The following is a 26,366-nucleotide window of genomic DNA, read 5'->3' on the forward strand; positions in this document are numbered from 1 at the left end:
ATACACACTAGACAACTAGAGAAAATCCTTGTGAGAACTATGCTTAGGCCAGAGTCACACTACCATAGAATACGGCCAAGTGCTATGCGAGAAAACATTGCATAGCACTCGGCCCTGTGTTAATCTATGTGACAGCTCACATCACTGTTTATTTTCTCAGCCATATTCAGGGTGCATGTAAAATCGCAGCATGCTGCAATTGTCACCAAGACTTGGCCGAGACTCGTCAATGCAAGCCTATGGGTGCGAGAAAAAAAATCACACAGCGCTCACACCATGAGAGTGCTGTCCAATTTTTACTCACCCGTGTCCTTTGAAAAGCCGGCAATTCACGTGCCACATACAGTAAAATTACAGAGTGATAGTTTAGAATGGAATAGATAGAATATATATATATATATATATATATATACCTATATATATATATATATCTATATATAATTGTCTAAGGGTTTTTCCGTCTGTCTGTCTGTCTGTCTGTCTTTCTGTCTGTCTGTCTGTCTGTCCTGGAAATCCCGTGTCTCTGATTGGTCGAGGCCGCCAGGCCTCTACCAATCAGAGACCGGCACAGCATCGACATAGAAATCCCGCATCTCTGATTGGTCAAGGCCGCCAGGCCTCGACCAATCAGCAACGGGCACAGCGACGATGATGTCATAAAGGATGTAGACATCCCGCGTCTGATTGGTCGAGGCCGCCAGGCCTCGACCAATCAGCCATGGGCACAGCGACGAAGATGTGATAATGGTTGCCATGGCGACGATGATGTCATAAAAGTTGCCTCGACCAATCAGCGACGGGCACAGTCTGCCGCGAATTCTGGAATCATCATTGTCCATATGCTACAGGGACATGCATATTCTAGAATACCCGATGCGTTAGAATCGGGCCACAATCTAGTATATATATATATATATATATATATATATACTGTATATGCACAAAGAATACATATACTGTATATATAGATAGATATAGAGATGTTAGTGATAGACACATATATTGTATATATGTGTATATATGTATATTAGATACTGTAGATAGATAGATAGATAAAAGAAAAGCTGGCATTCATGTGCTGCATAGAGTACAATCACAGAGTGACAGGTTAGAATAGATAGAATGGGTATATACACATAGGATAGGTAGATATATAGATCTCAGTGACACACCCAAATATATATAAATATGCATATGTATATATATTACATACAGTAAATACAAATAAAATGGGTAGATATACAGATGTCTGTGACAAATTAAATTAGTACAGTGTGTGCAGCTTACTGTACAAGTATGCAATTAATGAAAGATCATTTTTCTGAAAAAAAAAAATGGCGTGGGCTCCAGCGTAATTTTTATTTAACCCCTTCAGTGAACACGGTAAAAAAAAAAAACAAGGCAAAAAACAATGCTTTATTCTCATATCGCCAAACAAAATGTGGAATAACATGCGATCAAAATACGGATATAAATAGCCATGGTACCACTGAAAACGTCATTTATCCCGCAAAAAAACGAGCTGCCATACAGCATCATCAGCGAAAAAATAAAAAAGTTATAGTCCTCAGAATAAAGCGATGCAAAAATAATTATTTTTTCTATAAAATAGTTTTTATCGTATAAAAGCACCAAAACATAAAAAATGATATAAATGAGGTATCGCTGTAATTGTTCTGACCCAAAGAATTAAACTCCTTTATCAATTTTACCAAACGCGGAACGGTATAAACGCCTCCCCCAAAAGAAATTCATGAATAGCTGGTTTTTGGTCATTCAGCCTCACAAAAATCGGAATAAAAAGCAATCAAAAAATGTCACGTGCCCGAAAATGTTACCAATAAAAACGTCAACTTGTCCAGCAAAAAACAAGACCTCACAAGACTCTGTGGACTCAAATATGGAAAAATTATAGCTCTCAAAATGTGGTAACGCAAAAAATATTTTTTGCAATAAAAAGCGTTTTTCAGGGTGTGACGGCTGCCAATCATAAAAATCCTCTAAAAAACCCGCTATAAAAGTAAATCAAACCCCCCTTAATCACCCCCTTAGTTACGGAAAAATAAAAAAATTAAAAAAATGTATTTATTTCTATTTTCCCATTAGGGTTAGGGTTATAGTTAGGGCTAGGGTTAGGGCTAGGGTTAGGGTTAGGGTTAGGGCTAGGGTTAGGGTTAGGGCTAGTGTTAGGGTTAGGGCTAGGGTTAAGGTTAGGGCTAGGGTTAAGGCTACAGTTAGGGTTGGGGCTAAAGTTAGGGTTAGGGTTGGGGCTAAAGTTAGGGTTAGGGATTGGATTACATTTATGGTTGGGAATAGGGTTGGGATTAGGGTTAGGGGTGTGTCTGGGTTAGAGGTGTGGTTAGCGTTACCGTTGGGATTAGGGTTAGGGATGTGTTTGGATTAGGGTTTCAGTTATAATTGGGGGGTTTCCACTGTTTAGGCCCATGAGGGGCTCTCCAACCGCGATATGGCGTCCAATCTCAATTCCTGCCAATTCTGCGTTGAAAAAGTAAAACAGTGCTCCTTCCCTTCCGAGCTCTCCCGTGTGCCCAAACAGGGGTTTACCCCAACATATGGGGTATCAGCGTACTCAGGACAAATTGGACAAGAACTTTTGGGGTCCAATTTCTCCTGTTACCCTTGGGAAAATACAAAACTGGGGGCTAAAAAATAATTTGTGTGGGAAAAAAAGATTTTTTATTTTCACGGCTCTGCGTTATAAACTGTAGTGAAATATTTGGGGGCTCAAAGTTCTCACAACACATCTAGATAAGTTCCTTGGGGGGTCTAGTTTCCAGTATGGGGTCACTTGTGGGGGGGTTTCTACTGTTAGGTACATTAGGGGCTCTGCAAACGCAATGTGACGCCTGCAGACCATTCCATCTAAGTCTGCATTCCAAATGGCGCTCCTTCCCTTCCGAGTCTTCCCATGCGCCCAAACAGTGGTTCCCCCCCACATATGGGGTATCAGCGTACTCAGGACAAATTGCACAAAAACTTTTGGGGTCCAATTTCTCCTGTTACCCTTGGGAAAATACAAAACTGGGGGCTAAAAAATAATTTGTGTGGGAAAAAAAGATTTTTTATTTTCACGGCTCTGCGTTATAAACTGTAGTGAAATATTTGGGGGCTCAAAGTTCTCACAACACATCTAGATAAGTTCCTTGGGGGGTCTAGTTTCCAGTATGGGGTCACTTGTGGGGGGGTTTCTACTGTTAGGTACATTAGGGGCTCTGCAAACGCAATGTGACGCCTGCAGACCATTCCATCTAAGTCTGCATTCCAAATGGCGCTCCTTCCCTTCCGAGTCTTCCCATGCGCCCAAACAGTGGTTCCCCCCCACATATGGGGTATCAGCGTACTCAGGACAAATTGCACAAAAACTTTTGGGGTCCAATTTCTCCTGATACCCTTGGGAAAATACAAAACTGTGGGCTAAAATATAATTTTTGGGGAAAAATTTTTTTTTAATTTTCATGGCTCTGCGTTATAAACTGTAGTGAAACACTTGGGGGTTCAAAGTTCTCACAACACATCTGGATAAGTTCCTTGGGGGGTCTAGTTTCCAATGTGGGGTCACTTGTGGGGGGTTTCTACTGTTAGGTACATTAGGGGCTCTGCAAATGCAATGTGACGCCTGCAGACCAATCCATCTAAGTCTGCATTCCAAATGATGCTCCTTCCCTTCTGAGCTCTGCCATGCACTCAAACTGTGGTTCTACCCCACATATCAGGTATCAGCGTACTCAGGACAAATTGGACAACAGTATTTAGGGTCCAATTTCTCCTGTTACCCTTGGAAAAATACAAAACTGGGGGCTAAAAAATTATTTTTGTGGAAAAATTTTTTTTTTTTATTTGCATAGCTCTGCGTTATAAACTGTAGTGAAACACTTGGGGGTTCAAAGCTCTCACAACACATGTAGATGAGTTCCTTAGGGAATCTACTTTCCAAAATGGTGTCACTTGTGGGGGGTTTCTACTGTTTAGGTACATTAGGGGCTCTGCAAACGCACTGTGATGCCTGCAGACCATTCCATCTAAGTCTGCATTCCAAATGGCGCTCCTTCCCTTCCAAGCCCTCCCGTGCTCTCAAACGGTGGTTCCCCCCCACATATGGGGTTTCAGCGTACTCAGGACAAATTGGACAACAACTTTTGGGGTCCAATTTCTCCTGTTACCATCGGGAAAATACAAAACTGGGGGCTAAAATATATTTATAATAATAAATAATATTTTATTTTTATGGCTCTGCATTATAAACTTCTGTGAAGCCCTTGGTGGGTCAAAGTGCTCACCACACATCTAGATAAGTTCCTTAGGGGGTCTACTTTCCAAAATGGTGTCACTTGTGGGGGGTTTCAATGTTTAGGCACATCAGTGGCTCTCCAAATGCAACATGACGTCCCATCTCAATTCCTGTCAATTTTGCATTGAAAAGTCAAACGGCTCTCCTTCCCTTCCGAGCTCTGTCATGCGCCCAAACAGTGGTTTACCCCCACATATGGGGTATCAGCGTACTCAGGACAAATTGTACAACAAGTTTTGGGGTCTAATTTCTTCTCTTACCCTTGGGTAAATAAAAAATTGGGGGTGAAAAGATAATTTTTGTGATAAAATATGATTTTTATTTTTACGATTCTGCATTATAAACTTCTGTGAAGCACTTGGTGGGTCAAAGTGCTCACCACACCTCTAGATAAGTTCCTTAGGGGGTCTACTTTCCAAAATGGTGCCACTTGTTGGGGGTTTCAATGTATAGGTACATCAGTGGCTCTCCAAACCCAACATGGTGTTCCATCTCAATTCCAGTCAATTTTGCATTGAAAAGTCAAATGGTGCTCCTTCGCTTCTGAGCTCTGTCATGCACCCAAACAGTCGTTTACCCCCACATATGGGGTATCGGCATACTCAGGACAAATAGTACAACAACTTTTGGGGTCCATTTTCTCCTGTTACCCTTGGTAAAATAAAACAAATTGGAGCTGAAGTAAATTTTTTGTGAAAAAAAGTTAAATATTAATTTATTTTTAAACATTCCAAAAACTCCTGTGAAACACCTGAAGGGTTAATTAACTTCTTGAATGTGGTTTTCAGCACCTTGAGGGGTGCAGTTTTTAGAATGGTGTCACACTTGGGTATTTTCTATCATATAGACCCCTAAAAATGACTTCAATTAAGATGTGGTCCCTAAAAAAAATGGTGGTGTAAAAATTAGAAATTGCTGGTCAAATTTAACCCTTATAACTCCCTAACAAAAAAAAATGTTGGTTCCAAAATTGTGCTAATGTAAAGTAGACATGTGGGAAATTTTACTTATTAAGTATTTTGTGTGACATATCTCTGTGATTTAATTGCATAAAAATTCAAATTTGGAAAATTGCGAAATTTTCAAAATTTTTGCCAAATTTCTGTTTTTTTCACAAATAAACGCAGGCAATATCAAATAAATTTTACCACTATCATGAAGTACAATATGTCTCGAGAAAACAGTGTCAGAATCACTGGGATCCGTTGAAGCATTCCAGAGTTATACCCTCATAAAGGGACAGTGGTCAGAATTGTAAAAATTAACCTGGTCATTAACGTGCAAACCACCCTTGGGGGTAAAGGGGTTAATATCAGCTCACAAATGTATTCTTAGCCTTTACTAGCTATCAAAATGGAGTGAAAAAAATCAAGAAATGATGTAGGGTCCCCCTATAATTAATAACCAGCAAAGGCTATGCAGACAGCTGCAGGCTGATATTAATAGCCTAGGACGGGGCCATGAATACTGACCCCCCCAAGCTAAAAACATCAGCTCTCAGCCACCCCAGAAAATCCGCATCTCTAAGATTCACCAATTCTGGCACTTAGCCTTGATCTTTCCACTTGCCCTGTAGTGGTGCCAAGTGGGGTGATAGTTGAGGTGGGTTGATGTCATCTTTGTGTTGTCAGGTGACATCAAGCCCCGATGTTAGTAGTGGAGAGGCGTCAATAAGATGCAACCATTGTTTATGAAAACACACAGAAAAAAATCCTTTAATGGAAAGAATGACACAGACTCCTTTAATAAATCTTAATTAAACCATACTTACAACCTCGCCCATTCCACCAAAGCCCTTGTCATCTGCAAAAGAGTTAAAAATAAAAAGCAACAAGATTCCTCACCTTTCCGCAGAGATGCTGCTAATCCATTTGTCCCACGCATTTAAAACTCTGTTACATCTACAAGACAGGCTGCATAGTTGCATAATGTGACCATACCACTTGCCATCCAGCAGAGACACTGAGTACCGTGTGCTCAGTGTCTCCCTGTGAACTGCTATTCCCTGTCTGAGGGTGCCTCGAGCGTTAGAAAGTTCTCCTGCATGAGGTGCCAGCAGACAGGTCCTGTGAGTTCACAGACAATGAACTCACTTCACCTTTCTCATGTGATCACGAGCAGGAGAACTTTCTTAAGCTCACTGTGTCCTCAGATATTGAAATTGTCTGCTAGGTGAGAAAAATCAGCTTGTACTCGCATGACACTTGCTTTCCACTCGTGCAAATCTCGGCAGGGAGACTCAGACAGATTTTTCATACGTTTAGTGTGACTCAAGCCTTAAAGGAATTTTAGGATTATGGTTATAATTTGCTATGGAACTAAGAACTTACAGGCTGTTGGTGGTTAACTACCTGCCATCTCTACCAAGAGACTATCTCTTCCAGTTCAGAGTGGTCACAAACCGCTCTTGTCGCAAGTCTCCTGCTTTCTGTGAGCTCACATCAGAACAGCAAATTCTTCTCTTTTGCTCTGCTATATTGACAGGCTGTAACTGTTTATGTCATCCTGATTGACAGCTGGCTCCTCACTGCTTAACTGCAGAGAACAAGCTATCAATCAGCATGACTTCCATTCAACAGAGAAGACCAGAATAGAAAGGTGGTGAAACATAGCAAGAAAGTTAATATCTAAGCAGGCTGAGGTCATTGCAGGGCAGAGTAGGCAAAAATTTGATTCTGTGTGTAAGTTCTTAGCCTCATAGGAAAAATGAACCAAAGTCTCAGAAAACCCCAAGTTATACAGAATTATCTTATACAAGCGGTCTTGTCATTCTTATTCTCCACTGATCATCAAAAGTGTAAATCTCTCAAATTCTTTGACAATATTAAATCTGGAAAAAAGGGGTTGGGTCAAGATATTTCTGTACCCTAAGCAGATAAGGTACAAAAGCCGCTCACGATACCACTGGTGTGTATCAACCATGTTACACTAAGTGTAAAATGTCCTTACTCTAGTTACACATTTTTAAATATTTCATTAGCTTCTGGTATATTATTTTTAAATTAAAATAAATATATTAAACAACTGCACCAGGAAGCACAAGTTCAGCATCTCTAGTGACACAGTGCCACTATAACTTGGCTATCATAGCCTCTTTGTGACCAAGACAATTTAACCATAGAACTGCAGATGTTTTTCGGTAGCATCTAACTAGAAGGAGCTGGAGCAGTTTTGCTTTGAAATAGTAGCAAAAATCCCAGTGGCAAGATTTGGAAAGCTCATACAGACTTATCCAAAGCATCATGCAGCTTTAATTGCTGCAAAAGGAGTCTCAACAAAATACTGACTTTAGGAGGGTCAATAGTTATGAAAACTGAAGTTTTCAGTTATTTTGTCCTATTTATTATTTGCTTCATATTAAAAAGAAAGCTAAATGTTTACAGTTTTAGGCATGTTCTTTACATGAGCTGTTGCAAGTCCTCAAACTGTGAAATTTCAGGATGTCAGGTAGCAAAACAGGAAAAATGTCAAGGGGCTGAATACATTCGCAAACCACTGTACATCTTCCATTGGTTATTTAAAAAATTTAGGACTACCAAATAAAAATTATGGGCATTTTCATGCAAATACCTACATCAGGGGTGTCAAACTGCATTCCTCAAGGGCTGCAGACAGGTCATGTTTTCAGGATTTCCTTGTAGTGCACAGGTGATAATTTAATCACCTACACAGATAATGAGTTGGTGATTAAATTATCACCTATGCAGTACAAGGAAATCCTGAAAACATGACCTGTTTGCAGCCCTCGAGGAATGCAGTTTGACACACCTGACCTACATAATTCCTTAAAGAGATTTTGCAAAACTATAAAACGTAAACTGTCGCTGTCAATGTCTGACAGCTGCATTTAATGTCATTGCACCTGGAAGCGTGTTACCAATTCCGCCATGTCACATGACCGTGGGTCGCCGATGGGTTGGCATAACAATATTTGGAGGCGATCAGACAACTGCAGACTATTAAAGCATGCAAAAAGTAAAAAAAAATGATTTAAAAAATATAAAAAAATGTAAATGTTAAGAAAATATTTAAAAAAATTATAAATATGAAATCACTCCCCATTCGCCTCATTCAAAATATAACAATTTAAAAAAATAAAAAAAATACATATCTGGAATTGTCACATTCAGAATCGCCCAATCTATCAAGCTATAAAAATAATTAATCCTATCGGTAAAGGCATAGCGGAAAAAAAAGTCAAAATGTCAGACTTACGTTTTTTTTGGTCGGTCGCTGCAACATTGCATGAAAATGCAAAAACAGATTGTATCCACACCAAAATGATATCAGAGCCTGCATCAAACAAAGGGGGAGACGCAACAAGCGCCATACTAGTACGGCGCATGTTGTGAAGGGGTTAAATCTTACAAGAAATACATTCCCTTGTTTATATTCAAACACCAAAATGACAGACCTTGACAATCTTTCAGAACTTTATAAAAAAAAAAAGTTTTTCTTTTGTCGCTATTTCGTGAGACCCATAACTTTTTACATTTTGTCAATGGAGCTGTGTGAAGACATACTTTCTCTGTGGCAAGCAATAATTTTTTATGTATAATGTCTGGTGTACTGTTTTGTATTTTTTGAAGTGTGATGACCAACAAAGATGCAATTCTGGTGTTTCCTGTTTACTGCATTTATCATGGTTTAATTACTTCAATATTTTGACAGATTCTACTATATTTCTTTTTATGCCTTTATATTTAACTAAAAAAGTGGGTTATTTATTTACAGTTATTTTCTTTGCTTTTCAGTCTCTTAGAAGTTACAATTATTTGGTTAATTGTTGTGTCTGCAGTAATTCTTTGCATTGCGATGCAAGTTAAAGAAGAGAAAACAGAACAGCATCAAAACTAATAGTGATTATTATTATTATTATTATTATTATTATTATACATTTTTATAGTGCCATTTATTCCATGGCGCTTTACATGTGAATACGGGGCAAATATAGACAAATACATTAAACATGAGCAGATAACAAGGCTGACAAGGTGATGATGAATCTGTCATCTGTCATGGCTCCTTTAAAAACAGAAATCATAACTCTAGTGTGAACAGAGTGTAAAATGCTCTTGTAAGTATTTTTATGGCCATTTTGCTTTTAAATATGGGGCATAAAATATCTGTCCAGTTAGAAGAGTGGAAAAGTCCTGTAAATACTTTTAATGTTTATACGTACAATGTACTGTATCTCGTTATATTCAGGACATGAAACCAACCAAATTTCAAATGTAAATTTATTCTACAAAATTAGGAATATTGGGTCATTAACCAAAACCATAAATTCTACAAACTTTACTTTCATCCTAGCCATGGTATGTATTTGAGAACCAATTTTTATTAATTACTCTTATACTAAATCTGAGATCATTGCCCATGGTATTATCAGAAAACTTTTACTAGTAGAAGTATGAAGTTTATTGATTGGAACATCTTGGATTGAGAGAGGCAGTTAACATTTAATAACTGCTCAAATCAAGTCAGTATTTAAGTTTTATTGCCAGTGTCATGAGGAGATAGTAACTTTTACATTACGTACTTCCTTTCCATTTTGCAACACATATGGTTAAACAGATCCCATTATTCCTAGTTTGGGGCCACTTTTAAGGAACTTACACGTCCTGTTTTTAAAGTGTTTTCAATAGCTTGCTAAAGAAAACCTGAAGCCAAATGTATTTGTTAATGTGTTTTAATACAACAATATAAAAAATGTTAACAAAACACTTCATGTTTTTATTATTTTCTGCCATTTTTCATGGCCAACAGAGGAATCAATGGGAGAAAGTCCAGAAAAAGCCATAACCGCGATGTGTTCTGAACGTAAAGAAACATCATAAACCAAAATTATTCTGTATGCAGTGTGATTTATATTTCCTATAGATTTTCATGTAATATCTGTACCAAAAAAATGCATAAAACGAACATATATATATATATATTCTATTTGAATCCTATTGACTATTCTATTGTCTTTATAATGTAGTATATTTTACTAGACAAAACAAATAATTTAATTTTACATATAACCAGTAGGGTTGAGCGACTTTTCTTTTTATAGGATCGGGTCGGGTTTCAGATGATTTTAGATGATGTCGCGGCTTGTGATTGGTCGCGTGACCGCCCATGTGACCGTTCACGCGACCAATCACAAGCCGCAACATCATCGAAGGCCCTTCAGGTGCTCATTCTTAGGAAGGAAGGCTGCCGGTGAGAACCAGGGCACGTCCGAGGGTGAGTATATCAATATTTTTTTATTTTTATTCTTTATTTTACACTTAAATATGAATTCCGATACCGATTCCTGATATCTTAAACATATCGGAACTCGGTATCGGAATTCCGATTCCAGATCAGAAGATCGCCGACCTCATGGCCGACCCCACACAGGGGTCGGGTCAGGTTTCATGAATCCCGACTTTGCCAAAAGTCGGCGACTTCTGAATCTGGCCGACCCGTTTCGCTCAACCCTAATAACCAGTATTCTGTGCACATGACAAATTCAACAAACAAGGCAAGTAAAGATTAAAGTGGTACATGCAATTCAGGTTGTAGATAAAGTGGGGCCATGGACAAAGGTTTAAAGTGGGGCCATAAATGCTGACATTTTGCACCATCACATGCAAACATTTAGGTTGCATCTACATGCACTAAGTTCAGGCTATTAAATGAGTGTGATCGACAATAATGAAGTTGTTTACTGGCCTCTTTGTCCAGGTATTTTGTTATCATACAGTATCATACTATCAGCAGTTTACACCAGGTGATGTGCTGCTTAATACAGTGCTTTTCACAAATGACCGAATTTTCACCAATCACATGATGAATGATCAACATTTTGCTCATTCGTTGGGTAACTGCCAACATGTTTTCATCTATGAACTCTTGTCTGTGCAGCCGGGATTTATAAATGGATGCTACATATACATACAAACACTGTATGTTCCACACACATATATGTTTACACACATACAGTACACACGCAGGTTTACACTGAGCACATACAGCCCTTGCAAAAATTAAGAAACCACTGTAAAATTTTCAGTTTGTATGATTTTTCTCTTTATAGGTATAATTTTAAGTAAAATGTAAATTGTTCTTTTATTCTATGAACTGACAGCATGTCTCAGAAGTTCCAAGCAATGAATTTTGTATTTTTATTCTGAAAAGGAGAAATGGTGAAAATTTAAAAAAAAAAATCCAGTCCAGGATATGTACCTGGATATATTGCATGCTACTATTATTGCTTTGAATTTTATTGGTGCTGTGAACTCTAAATTGAATTAATGTATTCTGCAAAAACTGTGATTACTAAGCATGTTTCTAATTGTAATTGTTGAATTAGATGTGCCTTAAAAACGAGGTTTGATTCTCAATCAAGCCAAAAGCCCCAAACACAATTTACCAGCAAATAGGAGGCTAAGCCAAATGACCTCACTTAGAGCAAGCATTCAAAAAAGCTTCTTTATTTAATAAAGTACCAAACTTGAAGTTCAAGCACATATTTTCTGCAACCTTTTTTACTTATTAAATGAGATATTGCAATAAAGAATAAACTGAAGTTGTAGTTTTCAACTACACTTTATGGAAATATTGACACGTTATGATTGTCTTCGGTAAGGAAGGGGAACCTCAAACTATACCTTGAACTGGGTCCCTAACTATCCCTGTCCTGCGGTACTCTTAAAGGTAGAGAGGCCTGAGTCTCTGACTTTACTATGCCCCTGTTAATGTGCTAAGCTTTCCCCTCCCCCAGGAGCCATGAGACAGATATGTTAGTGGATAAACACGTAAAACAAACAGGGATAAGAAAAAGCAACCTACATCCAAAAACACTCATCAAGGGTAGAGAGGAATAAAGGGAAGAATGGAAAGATATGAACCAAATGGGAATAGGATAATGGAGAAAGCATACACCCAAAAACAGCAGACAATAATCTCCAGCAGCAACTATGAACTCCAACTTCAGTAACCCAGGAAGTAAACTTTCAGAGGCAAGGATGAGAAGGTCCAGCCAGGTTTTAAAGAGAGAGGAAATAAGCAGCTCAAGAGAAGTTGTGAGATGGAGCTGCATGTCTCTAACCAACATACAGAGTCGTTAACCTCTTCAGTGCCAAAGGAAACAAATTCCATTTAATATGAGGAACAAACCACACAGGCTAAATGGAAGACTTGCAATTCATAATATGTAATGATCGCCTAAAAGCAGATCTCCCAAGAGAACGTGATACACTTGTGACATATAATCTACATAATGTTCCCTTTTAGGAGAGTCTTCCCTGTATGCCTCATATCAAATGCCTTGTTGTTCGAAAGTCCTCTCTTATCATTTAATATAAATGACCTATTCCAGGCAATGGGGAGGACTCTGCCCTGAAGATTATTTTACTTGAATGGGCAGTTACCAGTGAGACAAGTAACTAACACAAAACTAGAGAAATTAAATTTGTCTTCTTGCAAACACATCTTTTGCAGCTCCCTGAGCTCTGCTAGTTTCCAACAATATTGCAACCCTGTCTACCTGTGAGCTGGAACCTGAAGTACTGAAAGAAACCTGCAAATGTGTCAGTTATAACCACACACAGCTCTACAGTGATGTCAGGAAAGCAGAGAGCCACCATTACACATCACACTGGTAACCTTTACACTGGTAACCATTACACATCACACTGGTAACCTTTACACTGGTAACCATTACACATCACACTGGTAACCTTTACACTGGTAACCATTACACATCACACTGGTAACTCCCCTTCATGTAAAACAAGCTCTGGGGGCAGAGTTATCTTCCATGCATCTTCCTCAGCATTGTCTGAAAATGGTCATTTATATTATTATTATTATTTATTGTTTATTTATATAAACAATGCAAGATTATTTCTCAATAACAAGGCATCTGATATGACGCATACAGGGATGACTTTGTTCAGCTGTCTATAGCCTGTATGCCCATATTAATAGTTTAAATAGGTCAAATGTGGTGACCGATTCCCTTTAAAATACTACACTATAGAGCACAACAGTAAAAAGAGTCTAACTTAAAATAGGAATTTATGCAACAGCTTAGACTTGAGCTACATAATGATTTTTTGTAGTGCTACTGAATGATTTTAGCTATGATTGCATACAAAGAATGCATAAAATTGAATATTTTATACTGAAATTCAGCTGTAGTTCCATAGCTTATAATACCTGCATCTTCACTTCTATCTTTGCAAACCTTAATTAATTTAACGGTACAAGTGCTTCTCACTAAATTAGAATAACATCAAAAAAGTTAAATTATTTCAATTATTGAATAAAAAACTGAAACTCATATTATATGATGAACCAGTAGCGATATAGGAGGAGCATGATCAGTTATATTAAAATATTCCAATTTTATGATTTATATCAGATAAAAAGATGTACAACATACATACAGCTCTAGCAAAAATTAAGAGGCAGCTGCAAATTTTCACTTTGTGTGATTTTTTTCTCTTTATAAGTATTTTTTTGAATAAAATGTAAATTGTTCATTTATTCTGTAAATTTCTGACAACATGTCTCCGAAGTTCCAAACAACAAAATTTTGTATTTTTTTCTGAAATGGAATTCAAGAAGTATCGTTTCTCCTTGTGAAGAGTGATGTTTAGCATGTTGAGGTGAGGAGACTTAAAGCTGCAATGCTCCTTTTGGAAATATGCAAATTGTCTCTTCAGAGAGGAAGAGGACTAGAACTCTAGTGCCACCTATTGGAAGTAGCAATCCTAACAGTCAATGTCGACTCTTTAACGAGCCTTGTCACATGACTTACGATAGAAGCCAAACCAGAATCTCAATTTGCAGACACTGTGTTTCGGGGTACTGCCCCTCGTCAGTGCAAAATGAAAATCTGGTTTGGCTGATTGAGAGGCGTCTGACCGGGATCCAATAAGTATGGTTTTTCCTTGGGGAACAGTGACATGTTAATCATGTCGAGGTGAGGAGACTTAAAGCCACAATGCTCCTATGGGAAATATGCAAATTGACTCTTCAGAGAGGAAGAGTCCTCTTCCTCTCTGAAGAGACAATTTGCATATTTCAGAAATGGAGAAATGGTAAAAAAAAACCAGTACTTTCAGACCTCAAATAATACAAAGAAAACAAGTTCATAATCATTTAGAAACAATACTAATACTAATGTTTTAACTCAGGAAGAGTTAATAAATCAATATTTTGTGGAATAACCATGATTTTTAATCACAGCTCTCATGCGTCTTGGCATGCTTTCCATCAGTCTTTCACGCTGCTTCTGGTGCAAAAATTAAAGCAGTTCCTCTTTAGTGGCTTGTGACTATCCATCATCCTCTTGAATACATGCCAGAGGTTTTCAATTGGGTCCAGGTCTGGAGATTGGGCTGCCTATGACAGGGTTCTGATGTGGTGTCTCTTAATTTTTGCCAGAGCTGTATGTTAAAGTGCAAAAGTATGTACAAAATTGATGTATGTATATATATATATATATATATATATATATTATGGACAAGGGTGCTATATAACCCGTCACACATGGAACATTAACCCCTTAAGCCCCGAGGGTGGTTTGCACGTTAATGACCAGGCCAATTTTTACAAGTCCACTTATGAGGTTATAACTCTGGAAAGCTTCAATGGATCCCAGTGATTCTGACACTGTTTTCTCGAGAAGTATTGTACTTCATGACAGCGGTAAAATTTCTTTGATATTACCTGTGTTTATTTGTGAAAAAAATGGAAATTTGGTGAAAATATTGAAAATTTTGCAATTTTCCAACTTTTAATTTTTATGCCCTTAACCCCTTTACCCCCAAGGGTGGTTTGCACGTTAATGGCCGGGCCAATTTTTACAATTCTGACCACTGTCCCTTTATGAGGTTATAACTCTGGAACGCTTCAACGGATTCCAGTGATTCTGACATTGTTTTCTCGTGACATATTGTACTTCATGACAGTGGTAAAAATTCTTTGATAGTACCTGCGTTTATTTGTGAAAAAAACAGAAATTTGGCGAAAATTATGAAAATTTTGCAATTTTCCAACTTTGAATTTTTATGCAATTAAATCACAGAGATATGTCACACAAAATACTTAATAAGTAACATTTCCCACATGTCTACTTTACATCAGCACAATTTTGGAACCAAAATTTTTTTTTGTTAGGGAGTTATAAGGGTTAAAAGTTGACCAGCAATTTCTCATGTTTACAACACCATTTTTTTTTAGGGACCACATCTCATTTGAAGTCATTTTGAGGGGTCTATATGATAGAAAATACCCAAGTGTGACACCATTCTAAAAACTGCACCCCTCATGGTGCTCAAAACCATATTCAAGAAGTTTATTAACCCTTCTGGTGCTTCACAGGAATTTTTGGAATGTTTAAATAAAAATGAACATTTAACTTTTTTTCACACAAAATTTATTTCAGGTCCAATTTGTTTTATTTTACCAAGAGTAACAGGAGAAAATGGACCCCAAAAGTTGTTGTACAATTTGTCCTGAGTACACCGATACTCCATATGTGGGGGTAAACCACTGTTTGGGCGCATCACAGAGCTCGGAAGCGAAGGAGCGCCGTTTGACTTTTCAATGCAAAATTGACTGGAATCGAGATGGGACACCATGTTGCGTTTGGAGAGCCCCTGATGTGCCTAAACATTGAAACCCCCCACAAATGACACCATTTTGGAAAGTAGACCCACTAAGGAACTTATCTAGAGGTGTGGTGAGCACTTTGACCCACCAAGTGCTTCACAGAAGTTTATAATGCAGAACCGTAAAAATAAAAAATAATATTTTTTCACAAAAATTATATTTTTGCCCCCAATGTTTTATTTTCCCAAAGGTAAGAGAAGAAATTGGACCCCAAAAGTTGTTGTACAATTTGTCCTGAGTACGCTGATACCCCATATGTGGAGGTAAACCACTGTTTGGGCGCATGGGAAAGCTCGGAAGGGAAGGAGCGCCGTTTGACTTTTCAATGCAAAATTGACAGGAATTGAGATGGGATGCCATGTTGCGTTTGGAGAGCCACTGATGTGCCTCAACATTGAAACCCCCCACAAGTGACACCATTTTGGAAAGTAGACCCCCTAAGGAACTTATCTAGAGGTGTGGTGAGCACTTTGACCCACCAAGGGCTTCACAGAAGTTTATAATGCAGAGCCGTAAAAATAAAAAAAAATTTTCCCACAAAAATTATTTTTTTAGCCCCCAGTTTTGTATTTTCCTGAAGGTAACAGGAGAAATTGGACCCCAAAATTTGTTGCCCAATTTGTCCTGAGTGCGCTGATACCACATAAGTGGGGGGGAACCACTGTTTGGGCGCATGGGAGGGCTCGGAAGGGAAGGAACTCCATTTGGAATGCAGACTTAGATGGAATAGTCTGCTGGCGTCACATTGCGTTTGCAGAGCCCCTAATGTACCTAAACAGTAGAAACCCCCCACAAGTGACCCGATATTGGAAACTAGACCCCCCAGGGAACTCATCTAGATGTGTTGTGAGAATTTTGAACCCCCAAGTGTTTCACTACAGTTTATAACGCAGAGCCGTGAAAATAAAAAATCTTTTTTTTTTCCCACAAAAATTATTTTTTAGCCCCCAGTTTTGTATTTTCCCAAAGGTAACAAGAGAAATTGGACCCCAAAAGTTGTTGTCCTATTTGTCCTGAGTACGCTGATACCCCATATGTTGGGGTAAACCCCTGTTTGGGCACACGGGAGAGCTCGGAAGGGAAGGAGCACTGTTTTACTTTTTCAACGTAGAATTGGCTGGAATTGAGATCGGACGCCATGTCGTGTTTGGAGAGCCCTGATGTGCCTAAACAGTGGAAACCCCCCAATTATAACTGAAACCCTAATCCAAACACACCCCTAACCCTAATTCCAACAGTAACCCTAACCACACCTCTAACCCTGACACACCCCTAACCCTAATCCCAACCCTATTCCCAACTGTAAATGTAATCTAAACCCTAACCCTAACTTTAGCCCCAACCCTAACTGTATCCCCAACCCTAACCCTAGCCCTAACCCTAGCCCTAACCCTAACCCTAGCCCTAACCCTAGCCCTAACCCTAACCCTAGCCCTAACCCTAACCCTAGCCCTAACCCTAACCCTAGCCCTAACCCTAGCCCTAGCCCTAACCCTAGCCCTAACCCTAACCCTAGCCCTAACCCTAACCCTAGCCCTAGCCCTAACCCTAACCCTAGCCCTAACCCTAACCCTAGCCCTAATGGGAAAATGGAAATAAATACATTTTTTTAATTTTTCCCTAACTAAGGGGGTGATGAAGGGGGGTTTGATTTACTTTTATAGCGTTTTTTAGCGGATTTTTATGATTGGCAGCCGTCACACACTGAAAGACGCTTTTTATTGCAAAAAATATATTTTGTGTTACCACATTTTGAGAGCTATAATTTTTCCATATTTTGGTCCATAGAGTCATGTGAGGTCTTGTTTTTTGCGAGACGAGTTGACGTTTTTATTGGTAACATTTTTGAGCACGTACCGTTTTTTAATCGCTTTTTATTCCGATTTTTGTGAGGAAGAATGACCAAAAACCAGCTATTCATGAATTTCTTTTGGGGGAGGCGTTTATACCGTTCCGCGTTTGGTAAAATTGATAAAGCAGTTTTATTCTTCGGGTCAGTACAATTACAGCGACACCTCATTTATATCATTTTTTTTATGTTTTGGTGCTTTTATACGATAAAAACTATTTTACAGTAAAAATAATTATTTTTGCATCGTTTTATTCTCAGGACTATAACTTTTTTATTTTTTTGCTGATGATGCTGTATGGCGTCTCTTTTTTTGCGGGACAAGATGACGTTTTCAGCGGTTCCATGGTTATTTATATCTGTCTTTTTGATCGCGTGTTATTCCACTTTTTGTTCGGCGGTATGATAATAAAGCGTTGTTTTTTCCCTCGTTTTTTTTTTTTTTTTCTTACGGTGTTTACTGAAGGGGTTAACTAGTGGGCCAGTTTTATAGGTTGGGTCGTTATGGACGCGGCGATTCTAAATATGTGTACTTTTATTGGGTCTTTTTTTTATTTAGATGAAGAAATGTATTTATGGGAATAATATTTTTTTTTCCATTATTTAGGAATATATATATATATATATATATATATATATATATATATATTTTTTTTTTTTTTTTACACATTTGGAAATTTTTTTTTTTACTTTTTTATTTTGTTCCAGGGGGGGACATCACAGATCGGTGATCTGACAGTGTGCACAACAGGCTCTGTGAAGCCACCTCCCTCCCTGCAGGACCCGGATCCGCGGCCATCTTGGATCCGGGCCTGGAGCAAGCAGGGAGGGAGGTAAGACCCTCGCAGCAACGTGATCACATCGCTTTGCTGCGGGGGGCTCAGGGAAGCCCGCAGGGAGCCCCCTCCCTGCGCGGTGCTTCCCTGTACCGCCGGCACATCGCGATCATCTTTGATCGCGGTGTGCCAGGGGTTAATGTGCCGGGGGCGGTCCGAGACCGCTCCTGGCACATAGTGCCGGATGTCAGCTGCGATAGGCAGCTGACACCCGACCGCGATCGGCGGCGCTCCCCCCGTGAGCGCTGCCGATCACATATGGCGTACTATCCCGTCCGTGGTCATAGGGACCCACCCCACCTCGACGGGATAGTACGTCTAATGTCAGAAAGGGGTTAAATCACAGAGATATGTCACAGAAAATACTTAATAAGTAACATTTCCCACATGTCTACTTTACATGAGCACAATTTTGGAACCATTTTTTTTTTTTAGGGAGTTATAAGGGTTAAAAGTTGACCAGCAATTTCTCATTTTTACAACACCTTTTTTTTAGGGACCCCATCACATTTAAAGTCATTTTGATGGGTCTATATGATAGAAAATAGCAAAGTGTGACACCATTCTAAAAACTGCACCACTCAAGGTGCTCAAAACCACATTCAAGAAGTTTATGAACCCTTCTGGTGCTTCACAGAAATTTTTGGAATGTTTAAAAAAAAGAACACGTAATTTTTCTTCACAAAAAATTTACTTCAACTCCAATTTGATTTATTTTACCAAGGGTAACAGGAATAAATGGACCCCAAACATTGTACAATTTGTCCTGAGTACCCCAATACCCCATATGTGGGAGTAAACCACTGTTTGGGCGCATGGCAGAGCTCGGATGGAGAGCCACTGATGTGCCTAAACATTGAAACCCCCCACAAGTGACACCATTTTGAAAATTAGACCCCCAAAGGAACTTATCTAGAGGTGTGGTGAGCACTTTGACCCAAGTGCTTCACAGAAGTTTATAATGCAGAACCGTAAAAATAAAAAATCATATTTTTTCACAAAAATTATCTTTTCGCCACCAATTTTTTATTTTCCCAAGGGTAAGAGAATAAATTGGACCCCAAAAGTTGTTGTACAATTTGTCCTGAGTACGCTGATACCCCATATGTGGGGGTAAACCACTGTTTGGGCGAATGGGAGAGCTCGGAAGGGAAGGAGCGCCGTTTGACTTTTCAATGCAAAATTGGCTGGAATTGAGATGGGACACCATGTTGCGTTTGGAGAGCCACTAATGTGCCTAAACATTGAAACCCCCCACGAGTGACACCATTTTGAAAAGTCGACCCCCTAAGGAACTTATTTAGCGGTGTGGTGAGCACTTTAACCCAATGTTAGGGCTAGAGGAATGCACCAAATAATAAGAAAGATAGAGTAAGGTGCGTTCGCAGCCCGGGGTCCACCATGCAGAGATGGAACCTGCTGCCTAGTAATGACGGACTATATGGCGGTACAATCTGGATACACACATGGGATAACTTCACCCTGTGTGAAGGAAGTGAAACCTCTTGCATCACAGGGCCGCGGTACCGCACCAAGAGCGCAAGCAAGGAGTCCCAGAACTCATTCCCAAGACACAGGATTTGAGTTCATATAGACCTCTTGCGCTCGACACCGCAACTGGGGTATCAGAGTGACAGAAATAATAATAATAAAGATGCACGAGAGTGCATGCGATGCCGCACTGGCGGACGCCACTAACTACCCAGGCTTGGGTCAGGAAAGCGCTGTGAAAGCGCAAGGCGCCACACTGGCGGTCACAGCAATAGATGCTGTTTTGAGTGTTACGTGCTGATGGCTAAGTCGGGCGCTAGATAGCAATCATCCACCTTATGCGAGCAGTCATACACAAGGGAGGGGATAATTAATGAATGACTTTCACACATCAACACATACGTTTACAAGTTTACACTAGCGCATGGCCGTGCGGTCATGCGAACCTTTTGTAGCCACAGCATGTACAGGACCTTCCCAGAAGGACCAATGGGAGGCTGCCACAGAAGTTGAGCACCTTTAGGACCTTCCTGGAAGACCAATGGGATCTGCTGCAGTATCTGAGCTTGTGACCCTCGATCTCCAATGGGAGATCTTGCCCTGGACATGTTCAGAAGGGGAAAAGCAGGACTTAGTCCCAAAAGCGTCTGCTCGCCACTGCCCAGCACTGGCTTCAATGGAAGAAGCTGGAAAAGCTGGCAGACCGCAGTGGAGATGGTTCAAGATTCCCCCTATGCAGAGGAGGGAACTCGACACCTAACACCCACCAAATGCTTCACAGAAGTTTCTAATGTAGAGCGATAACAAATAATATTTTTTCACATAAATGAACTTTTCGCCCCCAATTTTTTGTTTTCACAAGGTTACAAGAAGAAATTGTTCCCCAAACATTGTTGTGCAATTTGTCCTGAGTACGCTGATACCCCATATGTGGGGGTAAACCACTGTTTGGGTGCATGGCAGAGCTCAGAAGGAAAGGAGCGCTGTTTGACTTTTCAATGCAAAATTGGCTGGAATTGAGATGGGACGCCATGTTGCATTGGGGAGCCCCTGATGTGCCTAAACATCGCAACCCCCACAAGTGACACCATTTTGGAAAGTAGACCCAAGGGTAACAGGAGAAATTGGACCCCAAAAGTTGTTGTGCAATTTGTCCTGAGTACGCTGATACCCCATATGTGGGAGGTAACCAACGTTTAGGCACTGTTATGATCAGGTGACCTTGGAGCAGCATGAAAACTTTCACTGGAGTAGGTGGTAACTATACTGACCGCAAACCCTGAACTTAACACCGCAACTAGAAGTAGCCGTGGGGTGTGCCTAACAAAACCTAGACACCTCGACACAGCCAGAGGACTAAATACCCCTAAAGATGGAAATAGGAATTACTACCTTGCCTCAGAGCAGAACCCCAAAGGATAGGCAGCCCCCCACAAATATTGACTGTGAGTAGTAGAGGAAAAGACACAGGCAGGCAGGAAACAGAATTTAGCAAATGAGGCACACACTAGCTAAATAGGAAAGGATAGGACAGGATACTAAGCGGTCAGTATTAAAAATCCTTCCAAAAAATTTCCACAGCAGAAAATACAAAAACTCCACCATCTAAATAAAGATGTGGAGCGCATATCTGCAACTCCAGAGAATCCAATAAGACTGAGAAAACACTGACACAGTCTAAGCTGGACAAGAGAAAAACAAATGAATAGCATGTGTGCCACAGAAAAAGAAACAGACACTTATCTTTGCTGAATTGGCAGCTAAGCAGGAGAAGCCAGAAAGTGATCCAACACTTCACAAGAAACATTGACAACTGGCAAGGACTAATGAATCCTGCACACCTAAATAACCCAGTCAGAACTGCAATCAGCAGATACACCTGGCCAGGACTGCGACTCAGAGACAACTGCATTCCCACCTACAACCACTGGAGGGAACCCAAGAGCAGAATTCACAACAGGGCACATGGCAGAGCTCAGAAAGGAAGGAGCGCCATTTGGAATGCAGACTTAGATGGAATGGTCTACAGGCATCACATTGCATTTGCAGAGCTCCTAATGGACCTAAACAGTAGAAACCCCACCACCAGTGACCCCATATTGGAAACTAGAACCCCCAAGGAACTTATCTAGATGTTTTGTGAGACCTTTGAACCACCAAGTGTTTCACTACAGTTAATAATGCAAAGTCGTGAAAAGAAAAAATCATTTTTTTCCACAAAAATTATATTTAACACCCAGTTTTGTATTTTCCAAGGGTAACAGGAGAAATTAAACACCAAAAGTTGTTGTGCAATTTGTCCTGAGTACTCTGATACCCTATATGTGGGGGGAACCACCATTTGGGTGCATGGCAGAGCTCGGAAGGGAAGGAGCGCCATTTGGAATGCAGACTTAGATGGATTGGTCTGCAGGCGTCACGTTGCATTTGCAGAGCCCCTGATGTACCTAAGCAGTGGAAATCCCCCACAAGTGACCCCATATTGGAACCTAGACCCCCCAAGGAACTTATCTAGATGTTTTGTGAGAACTTTGAACCACCAAGTGTTTCACTACAGTTAATATCGCAGAGCCGTGAAAATAAAAAATCATTTTTTCCTACAAAAATGGTTTTTTAGCCCCCCAAATTTTTATTTTTCCAAGGGTAACAGGAGAAATTGGACCCCAGAAGTTGTTGTCCAATTTGTCCTGAGTACACTGATACCCCATATGTTGGGGTAAACCCCTGTTTTGGTGCACGGGAGAGCTCGGAAGGGAAAGAGCACGGTTTTACTTTTTCAACGCAGAATTGGCTGGAATTGAGATCGGACGCCATATCGCGTTTGGAGAGCCCTGATGTGCCTAAACAGTGGAAACCCCCCAATTCTAACTGAAACCCTAACCGAAACACACCCCTAACCCTAATCCCAACCACACCCCTAACCCCAACTCCAACACACCCCTAGCTCTAATCCCAACCATAATCCTAACCACACCCCTAACCCTGACACACTTCTAACCCCAATCCCAACTGTAAATGTAAATCAAACCCTAACCCTAGCCCCAAACCTAGCCCTTACCCTAGCCCTAACCTGAACCCTAAGCCTAGCCCTAACCCTAGCACTAGCATTAACCCTAACCCTAGCCCTAACTCTAACCCTAGCCCTAACCCTAATGGGAAAATGGAAATAAATACATTTTTTTAATTTTTATATTTTTCCCTAATTAAGAGGGTGATAAAGGGGGGTTTGATTTACTTTTATAGCATTTTTTAAGCAGATTTTTATGATTGGCAGCCGTCACACACTAAAATACGCTTTTTATTGCAAAAAATATTTTTTTGTGTTATCACATTTTAGAGCTATAAATTTTCCATATTTTGGTCCACGGAGTCATGTGAGGTCTTGTTTTTTGCAGGACAAATTGCCGTTTTTATTGGTAACATTTTTATTCCAATTTTTGTGAGGCAGTATGACCAAAAAACAGCTATTCATGAATTTCTTTTAGGGAGGCGTTTATACCGTTCCGCGTTTGGTAAAATGGATAAAGCAGTTTTATTCTTCGGGTCAGTACGATTACAGCGATACCTCATTTATATCATTTTTTATGTTTTGGCGCTTTTATACGATAAAAACTATTTTCTAGAAAAAATAATTTTTTTTGCATTGCTTTGTTCTGAGGACTATAACTTTTTTATTTTTTCACTGATGACGCTGTATGGCAGCTCGTTTTTTTGCGGGACATGATGACGTTTTCAGCGGTACCATGGTTATTTATATCCGTCTTTTTGATTGCGTGCTATTCCACTTTTTTGTTCAGAGGTATGATAATAAAGCGTTGTTTTTTTGCCTCGTTTTTTTTTTTACGGTGTTCACTGAAGGGGTTAACTAGTGGGACAGTTTTATGGGTCGGGTCGTTACGGACGCGGCGATACTAAATATGTGTACTTTTATTGTTTTTTTTTTATTATTTAGATAAAGGAATGTATTTATTGGAACAAAATATATATATTTTTTTTTTTTTATTTATTTAGGAATTTTTTTTTTTTACACATGTAAATATTTTTTTAACTTTTCCCCATGGGGACATGACAGTAAAGTGACAGATCGCTGACCTCCCTGCAGGACCCTGATTCAGCCCTGTGGCCATTTCATATCCGGGGCCTGCAGGGAGGAGACACTCGGTGCAAGGTGAGCACATCGCCTTGTACCGAGGGCCTCAGGGACGCCTGCAGGGAGCCCTTTCCCTGCGTGATGCTTCCCTATGCCCCCGGAACGCTGCAATCATGTTTGATCACAGTGTGACGGGGGCTAATGTGCCGGGGGCGGTCCGTGACCGCTCCTGGCACATAGTGCAGGATGTCAGCTGCGATTGTGAGCTGACACCCGGCCACGATCGGCCGCGCTCCCCCCGTGAGCACGGCTGATCACTATGACGTACTATCCCGTCCCTGGGAATTAAGTCCCAGGACACCTTGACGGGATAGTACGTCAAATGGGATTAAGGGATTAAAACAGTAATGGAACAATGAGACAAACAGACCAATCTGGATAAGCGCTAATATAGCACTATCAGTGTGTATGGCAGCATAAAATACCTGGCCAATGTAGTTACCAATAAAATACTTCCAGGCACATTGACAGACACATAAAGGCTACACCGGCAATAATAAGTGCATGGTTGAATATAGTATATAGCTGTAGTACAAGTGCAAACCTGCTAAATTAAACCAGCACAAGAAAATCAAAATCATAAACAGTAGATTACCTGTAGCCATGATGTAAGGATGATATATGGTCCGTGTCCGCACCTCCATAAATTATATGGAATCATTACAAACAGTCTCACTTTTTGTATTGAAGAACTGAAATAAATTAACTTTTGATAATGATAATCTAATTTAGTGAGACACACTTATATATGTTAATTTTCATCTGATGTTTTAACCCTAATAATGCTTGCATATTCACTTCCATCATTGCAAGCCTTAATTAATAATTTATGCTTATTTCAGCTACTTGGTTAACCCTACATCTTCACTTCTATGTTTGCAAGCCTTAATTAATAATGTATTTTTTTTTTTCATTTTACTGAGTCTGGTCCCAAATGTTGTAAGGGTATTTTACTTGCTCAAAGACTTTAAGGTCCATTTTGGTCTGCAAGCTTTTTTGTTTTCTTTTCAAATATTTTCAAATATTTTAAGTCGCCCAACTCAGGCAATACCTACTTGCTGCATTTACAGAAATCAAAGTACCATTAATACCCAGCAACTTATGAAGAATTTGCATTCATTGTTGGTTCCAACCTTGTCCCCTTCATGTCCCAACTTAGCTTTAAAACATTATAATTAAACAATAAAGAGTGATTTAAAGTAAGCTGCACCCCTTACACACAGAACAACTCAGCACAGATGGTAGCTACCTTGGCATGCACGGCAAACATGTTTTCTCCAGAGGTGCTCCAGGTGTGCTGAATGTCTGTGGAGAAAATCCTCTTTGCCAGGAGATTTAATCCATTATAAGTTTATGCTTAAAACATATAAAAAACACTCTGTCCTTCCCCACTCCAAACAAGCCTACTTTAACACTCTTCTAACACTAATATCATCCCAATTGTCTCCCCATCCCCCCATATCATGCATTCTCTTCTCTACCGCACTTCACCAATTTCACTTTCTATATTTTTACTTAAAGAAAAAAGCCTTTGACCTACTAAAAGCAGAATCTATTAAATCACTTCTTCCTCCTGTTTCTCCGGGACATTTCTGCATCATTGGACACTATAGGCCACCAGCTTCTCACTATGCACTGCTCTGGCCTGAAGGATACCTTTATCTCTATGTTCTTCTCTTAACTCTTTGAGTGCTCCTTTAATATATTGATATATTAATTGCCAGCTCTTCTTTCTCTCCTATTATTGTTGTGGTTCCTATTGGTTTAGCCATAGGTCCCCTCACTTTCTCTCTGCATATCGCCCCTATTGGACAAACTATTAGCAGATTTGGTTTTCAGTACCAGCTCTATGTTGATGACTCCCAATCTACACGTGATTGTCTACTGTTTGTAATATTATGCCCTCCATCGATCTAAAATTAATCAATCAAAAACTGAACTCTTTGTGTTTCTTCCCACTCTGCTAACCTCCATAACCCTGAAATTACCATTTCCAAGTGTGGTTTTCCCATAACTCCATAGGAGCATGCTCACTGTCGGGGTTATATTTGATTCAGATTTTTCATTCATTCC

The sequence above is a fragment of the Ranitomeya imitator genome, chromosome 1 (genome assembly GCF_032444005.1).
Source record: "Ranitomeya imitator isolate aRanImi1 chromosome 1, aRanImi1.pri, whole genome shotgun sequence".
In the NCBI taxonomy this organism is placed as follows: domain Eukaryota; kingdom Metazoa; phylum Chordata; class Amphibia; order Anura; family Dendrobatidae; genus Ranitomeya; species Ranitomeya imitator.